General features: G+C 50.1%; 1 pseudogene; it reads left to right on the top strand.

The window, feature by feature from the left end:
• Positions 1 to 611: 611 nt before the first annotated feature.
• On the top strand, positions 612 to 1,500 carry LOC141562687 (transcription elongation factor A protein 1 pseudogene; annotated as a pseudogene).
• Positions 1,501 to 6,927: the final 5,427 nt, after the last annotated feature.

Here is a 6,927-nt window from a genome sequence, read left to right on the forward strand (position 1 = left end):
CTTTCTTGATACCATGTTAGCCCATAAATTCAAAAGAATAATAAAATGAAAGAAATGTTTTGGGGCTACTTCCAAATCAGGATTCATCTATGTTGACTTTCCTTTTGCCCTTTAACTGATCCCAATCAAATCCCATCATACCCACAAAACCCTTCCATTGTTTATCAAAATTGAGGGCAACTCCTGATGCCCTCTACCCTTTACCTCACAGTCTAGTGGGCCTTCCCAGAGAGAAGACATCACCAGTATGGTTGATTCTGGAGAAAGACATGCAGGCTGGGGGCAGCAACCTCAGTCCCTTTCCAGGAAGGGAAGCAAGAAGACAGTACCTTCAAGTATACTTCTCCAAAGTCCAGCCCGCTCCATCCGCTGTCTGTGCCTGGGAGGAGCAGTCCCCCGCGCCTGAGAGGAGCAGTCCCCAAGCCCGGTCTTTATTTGTGGCTAAGAGGGCCCTGGGCCTTGGTTCTCGGTGGGTGTCTCTTCTTGACATTCTGGGACTGCTGCACCTCTCCCACGCTTTCTCTTTTGACATCACCCTCTTGCTCCCGCTTGTCCCGTGTCCCATCTCCTCGGGGTGTGGGCGAGAGTGGGGTTGGAAAAGCACCCGAGCCATGGAGGTGGAGATCCTTCCCACAGCCAAGAAGATAGATAAGATGGTGCAAAAGAAGAACGCGGCCGGGGCACTGGATTTACTAAAGGAACTTCAAGACGTTCCCATGACTCTGGAATTATTGAGGTCCACAAAAATTGGAATATCGGTAAATACTGTGCGCAAGCAGAGCACAGATGAACAAGTCACATCATTAGCCAAGTCTCTCGTCTCACGCTGGAAGAAGTCGGTCTCTGGGCCCTCCAAGACTGAAGCAAGCAAAAAAGGGACCTGCTCACTCTTCCCAATGCAGGCCTGAGGCAAAACGAGAAAGGAGCTGCAGGAGCAAAGCAAAGGAAGAGACAAAGGCTTCTGATTCCTTCATTAAAGCTTTCCCCCGGGCACCAAGCACTTCAGGTTCGGTTCCAATCAAGTGCCGAGAGTTGCTTGCTGCAGCCCTCAGAACTGGAGGTGACTACTTCGCTATTGGCGCCGATGTAGAAGAACTGGGCGCTCAGATTGAGGAAGCTGTATATCAGGAGTTACGGAACAGGGACATGAAGTATCAAAACAGGCTACGAAGGAGAACAGCAAATCTCAAGGATGCAAAGAAGCCAAACTTAAGGAAAAACGTACTGTGTGGGAACATACCTCCAGATTCCTTTGCTAGAATGACTGCAGTCGAAATGGCTAGTGAGGAACTTAAAGAGATGCGCAGAAACCTGACCAAAGAAGCTATTAGAATACATCAAATGGCCCGGACGGGTGGGACCCAAACGGACCTATTTCGATGTGGCAAATGTAACAAGAAGAAGGGTACCTAGACCCAGTTTCACACCCTAAGTCCTTATGAACCTATGACAACATATGTTTTCTGTAACGAATGTGGCAATAGATGGAAGTTGGTTTAGAAGAAGAAATTCGCCAGATACCTGGACACTTACAAAGGAAGATTTTGAATTAGCTTTAAAAACTAAGTCAAGAATCTAGTTTCCCTGCAACTGAGATTTTGTAAAGCAGAAAAAATCCTCGGGGTTAGTTATTGTTTTTGTTTTTGTATTCTCTTGAAAACATTCTTAGAGAGTCAGTGTTAGGTCAGATAGTGTATGGTGTATGTTTAATCCTTTTTTTTCCCATTTTGATAACGAAGTCAACATTAAAGTTTTATCAATTTCAACTGTTGGTAACATTTCTTTTTCTTCCAAATGGGAAATGAACTTTAACTTTTTTTTTTTTTTAATCTGAAACATACACAAAAACTCTGTTCATGTGAAAGTGGAATTTGCATTTGTTTCTGTACTGACATGTTCCTACTTTATTAAAGGAGAAGAAAGATTAGTGTAATTTTGGGATTGCCAAATGTAGTGTGGTAAAGAAATCCTATTTGGACAGCTGATCTAGTTTGTAGATACCATTTTCAATGAGTCTCTCCCATTGATCATTAGGACTGTTAATAAGCCTTAGTGATTAGATATCCTTTTGCATCTGTGACTAGCTGTGACCAATTGCAATTCTTGTACTTCTTAACTCTAAATTGGTGCTCTTAATAGATCTTCCATGGGGGAAATTGATTTTAAATAAATTGTTGTTAAAAGTGATCAATTGTCCTTTTTTCTTTGTTTGGTAGCAGATTTTAAATTCAAATTTTAAATTTAAATTAAAAAAAATTTAAATTTAAACTTCAAAAATCCTTAATCTTGTTTTCTGTGTGATTTTGGGCAAGTCAATTAATTTCTCTTAGCTACAATTTTTTGAACAGTGAAAGGAAGAATAATAACGGCACTTACCTCCCAACATACTTCTAAAGGTCAAATGCTGTATTTTAAAGCTCTTAGAACACGTATAGCACATAGTCAGCACAAAATAAAAGTATGGTTTCTTCCCTTTATCTTGTTTGATTTTGGACGTTTCCTTTAAAAAAGGGGGTACAAGTTGTCACAGACTCTTATCTGTGGGAATCTGTAGAGCTCCAGTAGTGTCCCTATCTGGACAGAAAGAGCAGACATGGCTCCTCCAATAATAGCTATTACCTTGTCCTGCCTCTCACAGCTAAAATTTGGAGTGGAGGTCAGGCCCTGACCTGACAGCCACTGCAGGGAGCTCTCCAATGTCCTGGAATCCTTATAGTAGGTGTTGTAGATGTGAAACAACTGGGTAATGTTAGGGAACAGCCGAGGGTCTCTGTAGATCTACTCCACACCAAACAACAGGGCCAGAACCTGCAGATAATTTTTGTACAGCCACCTGCAGGAGTGGGGAGCAGATCAGAAGCTAGGAACAAGTTCCATATAACTCATGAACTTCAAAGAGACTCATTCTAAGATTAGATTATAGGGTCCAGAGCTCAGGCAGCCTGATATGTATCACAAACACCTCCTTTTTACATCAATTACCCCCTCCATTATTAACACTCTTGAATGTTTGAGTGTAGATAAGTGGTGGGGTAATTCTTGGCAATGTCTCTGGCAGGTACTAAGTACATAACAAATGCTTATTGACTGACTGATCGCCTGGGAGATCTGAGGAACTGACCCAGAAATCAGCATGAGTAACAAGGAAACTTTCTTAAAGAGCTCAATTAGAATTTCAGCACAATGGGGCCCATTTTTAGAAAACAGCCTTCTGTTTCTGTTCAAGGAAACTGTTTAGAGAGCATTGACAAGGTTATGAAAAGCTTGTGATTTTAGGAGATCACTGAACTTTTAAAAACTGTGCAGGTCATATGTCCTTGTTTTTCTCTGGAAAAAGAACTGGATCTAGAGGAATGGAAATTAATAGGGAGAGGAATTAAGTGAACACTACAATTCCAAACCAAACTTAATTTCCAAAGATACACTTCATACCTACAATTTCATCCAAGTGCTTTAGTAATGTTAGGTGGAAGAAAAAGAAGATGAGACTATTGTAGGATTTTAAAACTTGCAGGAATTTATTGGATTTCTGGCACATGAACTAATGGACAATGGGCTTATGGACATGTATAAATTCTCAATTGATGATTATTTCATCATGTTATTTGTTACATCACTTCTAGCATGTGTCATAATACTATGCCTTCATGTAATTTCTGTAATTGTAGGTAATACCTCCCATATTGATGGATTTAGGTTTCAAAGTCAGGACCACCCTATGCTCTAAATCAAAAGAAAAGGGGAGATGTTAGGTCCTTAGTAGGAGCTAAGTCGGTCCTTAACAATTCTCTAGCTCAGGGTTCACATCTTTAGTTCACACCTTGAAAAGGAGTTTACACCTTTAGACTTGTGAAAAGGAGTTTAGCCCTTTAAAAGGAGCCAGCTCATTGGTTGTAGGAGTTCCCACAGGCCCCTGGGAGTACCCACAATCCCATTCTCTGGGAGGATAAAAGGAGAAGGCAGTTGGTAAGGAAGCAGTCTGGAGTGGGTTAAGGACAAGACTTCCCAGGAGAACTTCAGGGAAGCTCGAGGAGATTCAGAGCCAGGATTGAGGAAGAAGAGGATTCCAGATTCAAGCTCTACTCTGGCTGGAGGCTCCAGAAGAAGCCTGCTCGGGGAGAAAAGGATTTCAAGAAAAGAAACCTCCTCCCAGAGAAGGATTTTAATTGACGGACAAGAGAACACTACAGACCGGCCCTAAGGAGGACGTGGCCAGTCCAGCAGCGATGCTCACTCCCGCAGCCCCTCTAGGCCCTCAGGCGGCCATGTTCTTGGCCAAGAAGGCCCCAGGCCCCAGTGCCGCGGGGCAGGACCGCCCCTCCCGGGGGCCCCACAGGGAAGGCGTCGGAGCCGAGAACCAGCCCCCGATGGGCTGTGCTCCCGACGCCCCGCAGGGCGCGGATCCCGGCCCTTCTCCTGTCTCGGCCCATCCCTCCTCGCTGAAGCAGCCCTCGGCGGCGGGGCACCAGCAGCCTCCCCTGGAGAACTGCGGCGCCGCTTGCTCCGGAACGCTCCAGGTCGTCCTCTGCAACCATTCCCTGTGGCTCACGTTCCATCGGCAGCAGAACGAAATGCGCCTCAGCAGGCCGGGCCGGGCCATGTTCCCCTTCCTGGCTTACCACATCCGGGGCATGGACCCCCGGGCCCGCTACCGCGTCTTTGTGGACATGGTGCGCGTCGACCAGCATCACTGGCGCTATGAGGAGGCCGGGTGGGCTCCGGGTGGAGTCGAAGAGAGCCACGTTCCCGGGAACCAGGTGTATGCGCACCCAGACTCCCCCAACACGGGCGCCCACTGGATGGGGCGTGAGATCGCCTTTAAAATGCTCAAGCTCAGCAACGAGGAGCCCGCTGGCGGGAGCGCGCCGCGCGCCCTCCGGCTCCGGTCTCAGCACCGGTACCGGCCCCGGCTCCACGTGGAAGAAGTCGCCTGTGGAGACCAGGAAGCGCCGGGCGCCCCCTCCCGGAACCACGTCTTCAGCTTCCCCGAGACCGAGTTCATTGCCGTGACTGCTTATCGCAACCGGGAGCTCATCCGCCTCAAAATCGAGCACAATCCCTATGCCAGGGCCTTCCGCACAGACGCGCCCTCGGCAGGAGCCTTGAGCGCCGGGCAGCCGCCGGGACCAGCCGCCGCCGCCCCCTCCTCAGAGGCGGCTCCGGACCCCGCCGGCCAACGGCCAGTGCCCCAAGAGCGCCAGGCCCGGGACCGGGAAATCTGGCCTGGCGGCACCCTGACGGACTCGGAAGCTGCAGCCCCGGGGGAAAGGGCCCCCAAGAAGAGGCGTCTGTGTCCTGGGCCTTCAGGCAGCCCCGCCATGTCCTCAGCGAGGCCCCAGCGAGCAGCCCAGGCCCAGCGGCTGCCGGCTCCAGAAGCCAGCGCCAAAGCCTCCCCAGCAGCAGCTGCTGAGCGCCCTGGCGGCCTGCTGGGAACAGAAGAGGCCGCTGTGCAGGGGGGGAACAGCGCGATCCCCGCGGCCTGCTGGGCCATGCAGCAGCCCCAGCAGCCCCGGGACTGGGGCTTGGACTGCACTCCCAGCAGCCTGCAGACCTCCACTGCTCCACTCCCCGGGTCTTATGGCTTCGGTCTAGAGGGTCTGCTCGACCTCCTGCAGGAGCCCACATTGCCGGCAGAACCCTCCCAGGACAGCGGTGGGGACAGCCGCCCATCTCTGCCTCTGCACCCTGTCCCTGGAGCCCACGGAGAGCCAAGTGTTGAAGAGCAAATCTGGCTCCTTCTGAGGCAAATAGAGCTGGAAGAGGCAGCCCTGGCTGAGGGAGCTCCCAAGAGGAGACGTTTATCTCCTGCTCCTTCAGGCAGCCAGGCAACGGGTTCAGGGACGTCCGATGGAGAAGCCCAGGACCCGCTTGTTACAGCTGCAGCGTGCAGCCCCTCCACCTTCTCAGAAGCAGCTTCTGAGGGCCCTGGCCACCTGCTGGGTGTGCAAGAGGCTCCTATCCTGGAAAACAGGAGCTGGATCCCTGTCCTCTGGAGTGCCCCCCAGCAGCCCCAGCCATCCTTGCATTCTTTCTTTTACTCCCCTCCCAGCAGCAGCCACAGCAGCAGTCTGCCAAGCTTGGAAGATGTGGCCATGGGGCCCCCCACTTCTCCACTTGCCATGCCTCATGAGCCCAGTCCCGAGGAGGCTCTCTTCTCCCTACTGGAGGCACCCGGCTGCCTCTCAGAAAACCCCCAGGGGACCAGGAGCGACTGTCTCACCTCTGGGCCCTCTCAGCCAATGCATCATGCCCCTGGAGCCCAAGAAGCCCAAAGTCTGCAACAGGAAATCTGGACGTCTCTCACAGAGACAGTCTCGGAAGATTCGCCCCAGGATCCAAGAATTTTGGAGAAGACACCTTTGTCTCCCAAGAATGACAGTGGCCAGGACCCCTCTTTCCTCATCCCAGACTTTTCCTGGGATTCCCTCTTCTTGGAATGAGCAGCCCCTTGGAGACCTAGAACATTGAGAAGCTCACAGAAGCACACACAGACACATCCTGCCATGCAGCCATGCTCAGACGCACACCCACTCATAGACACAAGGAGACACTCACACATGTTAAGGGCAGCCAGCAAAGAAGCATTCCTTTGGACTCCAACTGCAGGGGATGAGGGAGAGTGAGGAGGGCTTACCCAGTGCAATGGACAGTAGAGCAGATGGGCAAGGTCGGACTCAATCCGCCTTGTCTAATTATGTTCTGCCCAGAGGAGAGGACCATCTAGGAGAAAAAGAATCCCTTTTCTCTTATTGGTCCTGCCTGTCAGTGTTATGCTTTGGTCTGGTGGATAGGAGGCCCACAATGCCTCTATGCACAGACAATTTTGCCACATGAACTCTTGCAAAACCTTGTGTTTCAATTTCTTCCCTTTCCCCTCACTCCCTCCACATATGACCAGTTAGGCAATATATATGAAACATATTGTTA

The sequence above is a fragment of the Sminthopsis crassicaudata genome, chromosome 3 (genome assembly GCF_048593235.1).
Source record: "Sminthopsis crassicaudata isolate SCR6 chromosome 3, ASM4859323v1, whole genome shotgun sequence".
Lineage (NCBI taxonomy): Eukaryota > Metazoa > Chordata > Mammalia > Dasyuromorphia > Dasyuridae > Sminthopsis > Sminthopsis crassicaudata.